The 12,683-nt window shown below is 46.3% G+C and overlaps 1 protein-coding gene across 14 annotated transcripts in view; it reads right to left on the bottom strand.

The window, feature by feature from the left end:
* MAGI1 (membrane associated guanylate kinase, WW and PDZ domain containing 1) overlaps nt 1–12,683 on the bottom strand; it is a 1,064,730-nt gene that overhangs the window by 407,223 nt on the left and 644,824 nt on the right. Inside the window, exon 1 of one of the 14 annotated variants that reach the window (XM_085624693.1) lies at nt 10,483–10,622. The exons of 10 other annotated variants lie outside the window; for them this stretch is intronic. The gene's annotated coding sequence lies outside the window, so the exon portion shown is untranslated. Of the gene's footprint in view, nt 1–10,353; nt 10,623–12,683 lie in introns of those variants that run through there. 3 more of the 14 variants (XM_085624692.1, XM_085624695.1, XM_085624694.1) reach the window with 3 other exon arrangements.

Below are 12,683 nucleotides of genomic sequence, written 5' to 3'. Positions count from 1 at the left end.
CTTGTTTCCCTCCCAAAGTGTTGCGAAGTTTGAATACTACTGTTAAGGAAATGGGCAACCCAATAAACCCTTGGAGGCTTGGGTAATAGGAACGAGTGGTTTGAATACTAAGCACCTAACTAGAACCCGCATCCTTATGAGCCTAGACATTCCTGAGGTGCCTCAGTGTTCCGATACAATAACACTAGAATTATTGGTATACTGTAACCCTATAACACGAGGGTATCGACGTCACAAACATTGGCAAGTAGATGCAGCCGCCCGTCAGTATACATGCCCGCCTGTGCTCAGCTAGGACGAAGAACCATTGAAAGAGGGATAGCCAACTGTTTGCCATTCAGTAGTATCTGTAGCCCTTCATTTGAATCCAAACACTAACAATGCATGTATACTGTGCTATACCGACCTCATGATGTCAAAAAAGGATCAGTTTAGTTCGATTAGCTGAGCAGTTGCTGCCTGGCAAGTGGAGAAACATTACACATGACCACAGCTTCCTGGTCTTATTTGTGCCTCTTTAGTCTATAGTTATATTGATCATTAAGTCCCGGTCAACATCCCATGTGGAATTTGACAACAGATATCAACCCATCCAAACGAGCACCCCCAGATGCCAGGGCAACCTACGACTTGTAGAATACCTCTAAACAACCATCCTTTCCCCAGTAGCCTTCCGATATTCTTGCTTTCGGAACCATGGATTGAAGACATGCCAGTTTACGGTCTCTATAAGTAAAGATACGGATTAGCTTAAGGACTGTCTCATCATCCTTCTAGTCTGAATGTTAGGTGACTATTTTAAACTTAACTCAAAGTCCAAATTCATCCCCATCAACAAACTATTCCAGAGTAGTTCCAGCAATCCTATTTGAATCTGTATGGACTCCTTCCTCAACTTTCCTCACATTCAAAATTACCTGAATCACTTGAACACAGACAGTCACAACCTCTTCACCAATATCACCGGGTACCAACAATCACTTCCACGCAAATACAGCCATACCTTCTGAATAGGATTTCAGAGCCACTACTGAAAAGGATTCTTCTCTCACCCGGATGGTGTACAAATCTGTAACTGTGCCCAGGTTCGACTGACAAGTCACACACATACTGTGGCTACACAAGCAGGGCTAAAGACTGGCAACACAAATTTCACCCAATCAAACTTCATTGGTTCTCCCTACACGCCTGCATCATCTGCAACACCTATTGGATCACGTATATGGCAGAAACGCCCACCTCTTTCTGCTCCTGGCAGAAAAACAAAATAACCATCTAGGGTCACTAAAGAAAAATACAAAGCATTGACAACAGCCGGGTTTGAAACCTAAAAATGCAAAAAAGTAAAGACTAGAAACCAGTTCTTCTCAAAGTACTCACGTTATGTGTTTCTCCTTCACTTCTCCGCTTCAGAAAAGAACTGAAATGAAAACTTCTGGATTCCAAGGAGCACATGATTCACAACTAATCAGGAAATTCCATCTCCCTCTGCCCCAGCAGTCAAAACAAGACAATTCCTCAATATCACCAGCGAGACTCCCCTTTTACCTTTCTATTGAACCTTGAATTGTCTCCTGCCGCCTCTTGTGTGTGCAGTCCTCCATGACGTTGCACGTTATAGAAGTTTCATAACACAGAAAGCCATGCATCCAACATTTATACACACCCATCCCAAGGTCCCTGCTAAAAGGGAGATTGGAAAGAAAGGAAAGCTCTCACTGCAAGAAAACTCGATAAAGAGTGACGTTTACAAAACATCCAAGGACAGCGAGACAGTTCAGACGAAAACAGGGAGTGCACAGAAAAGAAGCCAAGTAAAGACTAGCGCGTCACGTGGACATCAAACCATTTTAGCATCTAGGTTCCAAATTACCAAGCCAATAGGTTTTAGCCATGCTGCACAGCATCGTCAATGTTGTGCAGCGAGGTTAAAGGGGAGGGGAAAGAAGCCTTCGATGTATCCTCCTGTATCATTGTGAAGGCACGCCTTCACGGCCTAGCAGGCAGCGGCAGCTCCTCCGCTAAGGCAGAGGAGCGTTGCCCCTCCGCTTTCAGAGCAACATGGAAAAATAGAATGATAACACATCGCTATAATCATTTTATTTCTCTGCATGGAGCCAGGTTGGGGCAGGACTGGAGAAGGAGGAGGGGTATGGGCACTACTAAGTGTGCATGATGGTTAGGCCGGCCGTCTTGGGCTGGCCAAACTTATGCGCATTTAGAATTTTTCCACCCAGCTGTGTTGCACAGCCGGGTGGAGAACTGTCCTAAGGCTTCCAGGCACTGCCTGAGTGGCCAAACAAGGCCACTCAGACCAATCACAACGCTGCTTTCATGCTTGTGACAGCAGTGTGATTGGCTTAGGGAAGCCTAGGAGCTAACCACTTCCAGGAGTCGGGAGGAAGAGAAAAAGACAGAGGAGAGGCGGTAGCTGCATCCAGGGAAGTGATTTCTTTTTTTCAAACCCATACTGCAGCCCCCCACCACCTCTGTTCCTTACCAGCTGCCACTGGCAGCAGGTAACGCCAAAACAACATGAGGGAACTGAGGGAGGAAAGCAAACCAGAGGTTGGAAAATCAACATAGAGGGCACACATATGGGAGAGAGGCACGGTGGGTGCAAGAAGGCAATGGGGAGAATCACACAGATAACAGCAACAGGTAGGGTGCAGGGAGAAACACTTGGGTGACAAAGACCAATACAGCAATGAAGAGTACAAGTGGAGAGAAGTACACGGGGGAAGACGGCTTGATAACACAAAAAACACCCAAAATAAATTAAAGAGTGCTTGAAAAGCAGGCAGTGGAAGCAGAGGTGCCAGCCAATCAAAGCAATGGTAATGAAGCAATGCTTCATGGGAAGGCAAACCACAAGATTGACAGGCTTGAAATCTAATCACAAGCAAGAAAAGGAGTGACAAAAGCCAAAAAACTGTAAGCAATGGGCGGGCTCCAAGTCCCCCCAAACCTCAATATGCCTCGCAACAGACAGAGAATGCGCTGGCTAGTAAACTCGATTTGACCAGATAAGCCCAAAAATAGAGGGCTCAGAGAAAGATCAATATGGATACACATATCAATGCAAAAACAACAATTGATGGTGATGTCATACATTCACCCCAGTACAGAGATCTGGGCCTAAATCCATCGTTTTTTTGCTCACCATGCCATTCCAGTTTGAACCCAGCCATATGCAAATCAGTCTTGACCCTGTGCCTCATGGGAACAGTCCAGTCCTGTCCACAACAATTTATATTGTAGAACTCCACCATCCAAGCCAGTTCTAGAGGGCTTGGAATCTGTAACAAGACCGACTCCTTAGACCAAGAAAGCTCCAGAAAGAGTTGTTAATCTTCTAGATTATAATTGACATACTGATTGATGGATTCCACCGCTGACGTTTTCTGACCGGTCACCAAGTCACCTTAATGCAAGTGTCCCAGGGTGTACAAAGAGGACATAATAGTCGAATCTGCAGGCGGGACCTCCAAGTCAAAGTCGATCGATCAGACAACTAGATGTCCTGGAAAAGTGTTGTGCACAATGACTACTGCCTATTCTAGCAAAGCATTTGAGGAAACCAAGAGGATTCACCATTCCCAAAACACACACTAACATGTTTACATCATTGAAGTCTCCTACAAAGTGTCCTTTACATGTAACATAAAATATGATTGTACAATTCTATGGTTTTATGTTTTTTTATTAATTTTGTGTCAAGACATGCTCTGTACTTTTATGTCAACTTCATGATTACCTGGCCTTGATACACCAGACTGTTGCCTCTGACCCCTTCTACTGCAAAACAATAAAGATATATATATATATATATATACACACATTCATGATTATCAGGCCTGGCTAGACCGAACTGTTGATAGATACATTTTTTTCTTCGTAGTTTTATATAGCGCGAACTTGACCTGAAGGAATCAGAGCGCTTTACATGAGCACCTGTTGCGTTATACAAGGACACATTCATTTTTGTTAGGCACGGCGAGATTAAGTCATTTATCGGGATGATGAGCGACATTGCTGAGACTCGAACTCGGTTCCCCAGATTTGAGATCGACCGCCTAGCCGTTAGGCTACATCATACGTACATACATATATATATTATATATGCATATATACACACACACACACACACACACACATATGCACACTCAGGATTATCCGGTCTGGCTAGACCGGAATGGATAGATATTTTGCACTGACATGTTGCCGCACAGTGCGTAGATTAGTGAAAGGCATTCTTTTTACCTTCAACAGTTTGAAACAATGTGTTCTATTGCAAGCTCTTTCAACGCATGTTACACTAGCACCTCTTCCACCTTGATACTGTTGCCCTGATACATTTTATATTCATACATTACAATACATCGGAGTCTGTAACTAGCCCACAGGGCTGTATGACGGCTACGTAAACAAATAAAATAAGAGACAGGATCGAGTTTAAACAAGACAGAGAAGCAATAACCATATCCCGCAGCAACAAGTAGATGAGGCAACTATGGGCACAAGTCCCTACAGTTCCCAGCGCGCGCTTCCTGGACAGGCCCGGCTCTTGCTGCCAAGGGAGCACCAACATACCAATAAGGCCATAGACCAACAACTGCATAGGAGGTTCCACGACTCCAATCTCTACAGGGTCCCCCTTAAATCTAATGCAAGACAAATCAATTTTACGTACACCCCAGAAAAGCAAAACTGGCAAATCTGGGGTAGAAATGGTCATTTATCCTGGGTCAAGGATTACTAAATTAGAATGAGTGACCTATTAATTGTGAACCGTTTCTAGAACAGAACCATGTGTAAAAGCAAGACCCATCTATCTATTAGCCACATTATTTTTTTAATATACTGTCAATCAGTTTTAGAAACCATAGATGGGGCAAACGACTTACTCTTTTGTTGATTGCCCCACCTCCCATTCATCCTGCGGTGAAGTTTGACAACAAGATTATACCTTGCGCCTGCTTGCTTATAGAAGGACAACAGATGAGGGTGACCCCAAGTGCTGGTTTCCTGCCACTGCTTCTTTTTAAAGGAGGAAGAAAAAAAACTCATCTTGCCAGGCACAATGTTCCTACTGGTAAAGCAACATGGTGCAACTTGACATAGAGGGGCACAGAGACTACACCTACGCCAGACTACGATGGATTTGCTGTAGAAGCGAAAGAACCACTTCTTCTGAGAAACCATGAAACAGGATACCACACTTCCAGTTCCTGGGTTCAAACTTGACTGACTGTCCACAGGATCACAGGTAACTCCTGTAATGTTTGAAATTCAAGTTACCTCCATCATTACCAGATCTATTCTAACGTGCTGACCCCCTGTGAAACATTCCCATGTGCAGGGTCGTATCACACAAAATACCAGCAGGTGCAAAGCATTACGCACCACAGAGAGCATTGAGTAAGTCATGGCGGAGAGCATCTTGAGTCACACCCAGAAGGTACATTTAAGGCTTAGCAAATCCAGAATGATCACACGCTTAACCACCCCGACAATCCGGTCTGGAAACAGAAACAAAAACAAAAAGGCCACGTTTGCGTCCGACAAGCTACCTATTTTGAACAATTAAGTTGTCACCGTGACAAATAAAACTAAGCCGCTGCCCCATTGTCCCACAATACCTTCTGAGAATAAACGGCACACTTGCACTCTAACACTACATTAACGCAGCAGAGCCTGCCCTGCACCCTCATAGACCACTCACAATTAGGTTTCCATTAACAACAGTCAACCAACAAGCAATGAAAACAAGCACTGGCAAAGGCAACTTGTCCAGCCTTTGCAAGCTGGTGTGATTATTTGCAAGCATATGCTACAAAAAAAAAAAGAAAAAGGCATTCACTCAGACAGGCAGGCCATTTTTATTGTAATAATACAATTTCAGCCAGTTTTAATAAAGCACAGGTGCTTCCTAGAAGGTAGGTACACTTGGAAGAGTTTGAAGAATACCGTTTTAGATTTAATGCACACTAGAGGATAATAGGATTATTGGGGGCTCAAAGAAAACACACTACTGGATTTCAATTACTGTAACCTTAAGATATAGATAGACTGAGCAAAGTATTGGCCCAGTAGCCCAGGCACTTAAGAGCAGTTTTTTGGGTAAATTTCTATATGAATGGGCAAAATGCCACTGCTGTCGGAGCAAGATACTCAAGGCCTTGAGGCGTTGCCCCTTTGCCCCATGCTGTGTTTTGTGGTGGCCAGAAGCAAAAAATAAACAGACCCATGCAATGTTTGAAATGGAAATATAGAAGTGTAGGCACCTACTAACCCAGAGTACCGGTTTACTACTTAGCGGTGCCGGTACTCTTCTAGTAAATGTTTTGGACGTCTGCTGAGAAGTGCAGGTACTCTCCCTTTAAAATTAAAGAAGTACAGGTACTCAGTACCTGCACAATTAAAGCACTGGCCACGGATGAAGTGGCCTGGCCCAAAGCTCCTCCATGTATGTATATGGGAATGAATTTATCATTTTCAAATGACATGAGGCACACTTGATTGCTAAAGCTGTCTGAGCCAGACCTAAAACAAGCAAGGTCTTGATGCTCCAGCCAAACGCATCTGTCAAAGCGCCTGATGTCGAAAGTGTGACATTCGACCAGCGGGAAGCTGCATGCCGGAACTTGTAGAAGGAAAAACACAAATGTCCTACAAGACTCCAAAGCGTGGTTAATTAAGAGCTGACAAACATCACACGTGGCCACCTAGCAACTGTGCGCTTCAAACTACTCGCAACCCTGCAGGGTAGGTTCACAGACCAGGATAAGGGCAACTCGCAAATCAGAAAATAGGTTAAGCAAACTAGGGGCCGGGCGCCGACCAGGGGGACGGGATGAGATAAGAGATTAACTCGGGGCCTACTGCGGCAAGCTGTTCTCAAACAGACCCGCCAAAACGTGAGAAGGGAAGGGGGAGCCCTCCGCTATGAAATGTGACCGAAATATCACGAGACGTTGTCATGGAAAAGAAGCCATCGGCGCGCAAGGGCGCACGTGGTCATACAAGGCATGACACACCTGCACCGAAAACAATTGAAACACTAGAGCATTTGTGATGACAGTGCAATGAGAAAACTCGGTTACCGATCCAAGACCCCGACATGGGCAGTGCAGGGACAAGTGTTCAAACCCAATATAAGTCCGTCTCCACTTTTAGGCATTTTAAGGAGCGGGCCCTTTTTAAAGAAAGTGGGGGGTCTGCAAAGACAACATGGCTTTGAAACAGACTGAACACACCCAAATGAATGTTGCATTCACGTGGGACCCGTGCTCACTACGCCACTGGAGTCAAGCTATCCTGGCTGATGACGGCTGATAGCCAGAAACCGGTCCTAGGATGCTTGATTCCGGTCCAGGGAAGACATGGCTTGGCAGTTCGGGCTGGACTGTTCCCATGAGGCACAGGGTCAAGACTGATTTGCTTATGGCCATGTCTAAACTGGGGTGGTGTAGTGGGCAAAAGAACGATGGATTTAACCCAGATCTCTTGACTGGGGGAGAATGTTTGCATTGTCAGCATTCCGTCCATCATTTGTTTGTTGTAACGCTTTTCGCCCTAAGTGGGATGGGTATTCCCAGACGTGGGACCCCTGCTCACTACGCCACTGGAGTAAAGCTATCCTGGCTGATGACGGCTGATAGCCAGAAACCGGTCCTAGGATGCTTGATTCCGGTCCAGGGAAGACATGGCTTGGCAGTTCGGGCTGGACTGTTCCCATGAGGCACAGGGTCAAGACTGATTTGCTTATGGCCATGTCTAAACTGGGGTGGTGTAGTGGGCAAAAGAACGATGGATTTAACCCAGATCTCTTGACTGGGGGAGAATGTTTGCATTGTCAGCATTCCGTCCATCATTTGTTTGTTGTAACGCTTTTCGCCCTAAGTGGGATGGGTATTCCCAGACGTGGGACCCGTGCTCACTACGCCACTGGAGTCAAGCTATCCTGGCTGATGACGGCTGATAGCCAGAAACCGGTCCTAGGATGCTTGATTCCGGTCCAGGGAAGACATGGCTTGGCAGTTCGGGCTGGACTGTTCCCATGAGGCACAGGGTCAAGACTGATTTGCTTATGGCCATGTCTAAACTGGGGTGGTGTAGTGGGCAAAAGAACGATGGATTTAACCCAGATCTCTTGACTGGGGGAGAATGTTTGCATTGTCAGCATTCCGTCCATCATTTGTTTGTTGTAACGCATTCCGTGTCAGGCCACAGACAAGGAAAGGAAATCGGCTTCTCCCGGTGTCACGTCAACATTTTGAAAAGTGGCAAAGGGCAACCCTAAAAATAATGTACATTTTCAGTTGTAACCTTAGACTTTGAGTGCAGATGTCTAGTTGACCCTAATTGTAAAACGCACCAGGAAGCTGAAATAATAATATAAGTGGTGCAGAGATGGCAGAAGACGCGCACCTACTGTTTCAAAGTAAAGACTTGTGAAACATGACTGCACTCAAAGTTAAAACTGCTTTTCTAAACCGGTTCCTTTGTTTACCGAACACTCTCGGCCCAAGGACTACACAAACCTGTATACAAGGGGCGTGAATCGGCACGCACCGCCCACACGCTGAAGTAAATGGTGGCGTGTGGTACTACTGAACGGGCCCAAGCTTGGCCGACCATCAACTGACCGCCATACTGCCTTAGAGCATCATGGGTAATCGCTATGTGCTCCACTGCTGCGCTGCGTGTGGTTCTGTGCATCCAACCTATTCCAGTCTGGGCTGCCTACCGGGGGGGGGGAGGGGGGCAAGCTTATGACGCCACTATTGGGACACATACTGTTGAGGGGGAAAAATGAGTCCTTGTTACGTATGAACACAAGTTCCCTACTCATTGCACCATCACATGAAAAACCACAGGCCAAATGAAAGGCGTAGCTGCTCAGTGCCTCCCCTCCCCCCCCCCCCCCCGGCCACACGTGACATGTCATTAATTTGTAAACAATAGCACTGTGCATTCTGGGAGTTGTAATTTCGCATTTGCCCCATTGTAAACATAGTCTCGGTTTCCTCAGGGGAATAACTGAAGGAGCCATGCCGGGCAGCTATGAAAGGGGTGGCAATGATGAGCAAACAATGCAACTGCAAAGCGAAAAAGCAGAGTTTAGTTATAGCCAAAACATGGCATAGCAAAATCCTTACTGCATCGTTGTTCAAGCACAGCTCTAAACTGCAGGTTATATTCCATAAACATTAAACAGGTCGTGAAAAGGTAGTGGGTCCGTTGCACGGTACACCGATTACACAAGCTGTACATGTTTGCATTTAGAAGTGCAGAGTAGGTCTGTCAGGAGTAAATCCGCACCATATTTCCCAGCCGAAGCACTTGAATATACAAAATGTGTTGTTTTGGCTAGCAAGTTCGCTTGTTTCCTACTAACATATACACAGGCACGCCTTGTTCCTTAGTACCAAATGTCGTGCATTTACGGGAAACAACACTGCCAACAAACATGGAAGGCGTGCCACCAAACAGCGTTAATGGCTTTGAGGGGGGGGGGGGGGGTGCATTTTAGCATAACTGCGCGGATTCTTCCAGCCTGCAGCCCCTTGCAAGGACTCCCCGCTCCCGGAGACAGCCTTCCATTATGTGAACCTGTTCCTGCCGGCGGATAAGCAGAGACGGCTGCTTGTGCGGACTCCCCACCGGGGCTGCATGGGGGTGGGGAGGCGGCACAATAGAGGGCTCTGCACAAAAGACCACCCTTCTTGGGCTCCTACAGCTGAACCCTAGCTTTAAGCAAACAAGACTAAAATACACAGACGTGCTAAAAACAACAAAACAGAAATCCAGCAGGCAATTAAGCAGCACACGGAAAGGAGAATAAAAACCCCGCGCTGCCAAGCCAGCCTGAAAACAGAAAGGCGGCGCACATCCACAGCAACAAAGCACAGGCAGCAGCAGATGGCACGTTCCTCCTGGCTGCTGGACATGTACCACCGCCGAGGCCCAGACAGCGCAGGGACAATGCATGCATCCCAGCCTCCTCGGCAGTAGCCGCGCTGGGTAATTGCATAAAACATGGCTGGCTGGTGCAGCGACAGATGCACGCGTGTTGTCCGGCTAAGCATTCATTTAGTAAACACTGGGGAGAAAAAACACACACACAAAATCCCGCCTCAGCCCCGGGATGCGTTTTCAACCTGGCGAAACGCATGACGATTACAGAATAAAAAGATTACGTGAGCAGCATTGTACAAAAACACGCGTCCAGCTCCCGTCTAACCCTGCCATACCCTTAATTCATTGATTGATTGATTGATTCATTCATTCATTCATTCACCATCGCTGGGCGGCGGCAGCCAGGCCGTCGGTGCCGCTGCAGTTTACCTTCGCTTGCGAAATTCTTGCGCGCAAAAGGAGCACAATTCTGCACAAAATCCTTGAGAAAACGTGTCTCCGCTCGCCCATGCAGCTCCGTCGCGGTTCCCGTCTCCGTTCGTCTCAGCAGGCACTTACCAGCAGCTGCTGCCTTTATCAAAGCCCCCAGGCAAAGCCAACGAGTCCTCGCTCCTGCCCAGTTAGACAGCTCCCTCAATGTGGCTATTCACACTCCCGAGCCATGGGCCGGCGAGGCTGGCTCTGCTGTCCCCCCGTCCCCTCGCGCGTACCCGCCCATCTCCGCCGGCTCCTCAAATAAACACGGCTTTCACATCAGCCAGCCTGTCACGTGACCCGCAGAGCCACTTCACACGGGTAAAAAACTCAACACCGAGCCCCGAGCGCTCACCTGAGCTAACAGAACCCGCACGTTATTATTGCCGGGCTTACCTGGTTACCTTTAAAAAATAAATAAATAAAAATAAACACTCAGAAACGTTTTTGTCATCGCGCACTTGAAAGCTCTCAAATATTTTCTGACTTTTTGCGAGAACAGTCAACATTTTCAGACATCGTGTGTTTTCTTTTGAGAAAGTAAAAAGAAAAAAATGCGTGTTAGACTCGATTTGAGCGATGGCCCAGTGAACAGATGGGCATTCCCTCTCAGGTGCATTCCTATCGGGTAACACAGAGCTTGTGTTTTTCTTCAGCGAGAATTAATGTATGATTTCTCGGGAGTGCAAAAGCATATTATAGAAAATGGCAGCCTTTAACCCCCAAGTGCCTCGTTTTCTTCCATTATTGCTGTACAAAATCACGCCACGCGCTAGTGCAGAGCTTCAGATGGATAACAGTTAAGGGAAAACCACTTTTTTTCATAGCTGTGAACTGGCCTAGGTGAGGAGGATGAATTTCATAGGTGGTCCCTTTCTCCCCTCGGACAGCCGTGATCAGCATTCTTACACTCAGTACAGGGCTCTAAACACAGGCTCTTTTTCAAAGATGACCATGTCATTAATGACACTATTTTCTAAACAATGGCCCAATCTAGTCCTTCCACAAACCACTCCAATCTAGAGCTTTAGACCGCTTGATTCCATTGGGACAAACCACCAGCACTACACCTCCAAGAGAGCCCCAGACAGAAACATGGAGTCCCTGAGGACATGGGGTAATCAAGTAGCATCATTTGTTGGTCTGAAAGGGCTTTTTCCAACACAGTTTCACTCAAAAGATGCCTTCAACACCACCACTCACCAGGCATCCGCGTGGAGGAAATTTAATGTTAGTGTGCTCTACTGAAAATCTATATCAACTCTACATGAGTATTGCCCGCTTCTTTAAGTGGGATGAAAAACTCTGTGTGTGTGTTGGAGGGTGGGGGGGGGGACTCCTAAAGGGGCGTGGCCGATGTAATAAGGGCGTGGCCTAAAACAGTTAAGCTAAAATTCTGTGCTTAGCATAGCCTGACTGCGAATCTGCTGCTTTTGTCACTGCATCCAGATATATAATACTACAAGTAATATTACACCTATAACAGGCCTGGACTACTGGTTTTGCCAATGGTTGTTAGTTCCATAAGATAAATAAGCAACAACTATGGCTTCCTTGTATAGAATATTGAAAATGCTTCAATCCTGAAATGATGAGACTTTGAAAGAACTATAACGAGTCTTTGAAGTTACCTCAAAGGCAATGAAGGATGGTTATGCTGCAGAGTTTAAAAAAAAACATTTTTTATCTTGAGGGTGAGGGCAACATTGGAGGGCCCGATAAGGACCCGCCTCAGCACCTGCTTTTTAGAACTGCCAGTGCTGAGCACCGGAAGGACCCGGCCCACTTAAAGCCCCGAGTATTGCCAACTGAAATGCCATACAGAGATAGGATCAAGGTATCACTTTTTAACAGAGTGAGATCCAGGCAGAAGGTTCGGGTGAGGCAGTAAGATACACCAGGTACACGTAGTCCTTAAAGAATTATAATGGACTTTCAGTGCTTAATTTGTTTAACAAAAAAAAAGAAAATAAGTAAGTGCCAGGATCCTCTCTCAGAAGGTCACTGCAGCTTGCCCCACCCATGCCCCCCCCCAGCGCTGACAATGATATACCAACACAACTACTAACCATCACACTCCTACAAGTCTGATAATTCAGACTATTCCAGGCCCCTGAAGCTATAAGAATGGCTTGTGTGGCAGATATGAGGCATTTTTAATGTATATTGAATTACTAAATAACTGTTGTGCCTATCTCTAAATTAGATATATGATGCCGCCATGTGGCAGAGTGTCATAAGTTCCGGTGTTGACATCTAAGGGTCGGTGCCAAGCACCGGGAACT

Source organism: Triturus cristatus, chromosome 9 (genome assembly GCF_964204655.1).
Source record: "Triturus cristatus chromosome 9, aTriCri1.1, whole genome shotgun sequence".
Classification (NCBI taxonomy): Eukaryota; Metazoa; Chordata; class Amphibia; order Caudata; family Salamandridae; genus Triturus; species Triturus cristatus.
This window is presented reverse-complemented; position numbering and strand designations above follow the sequence as displayed.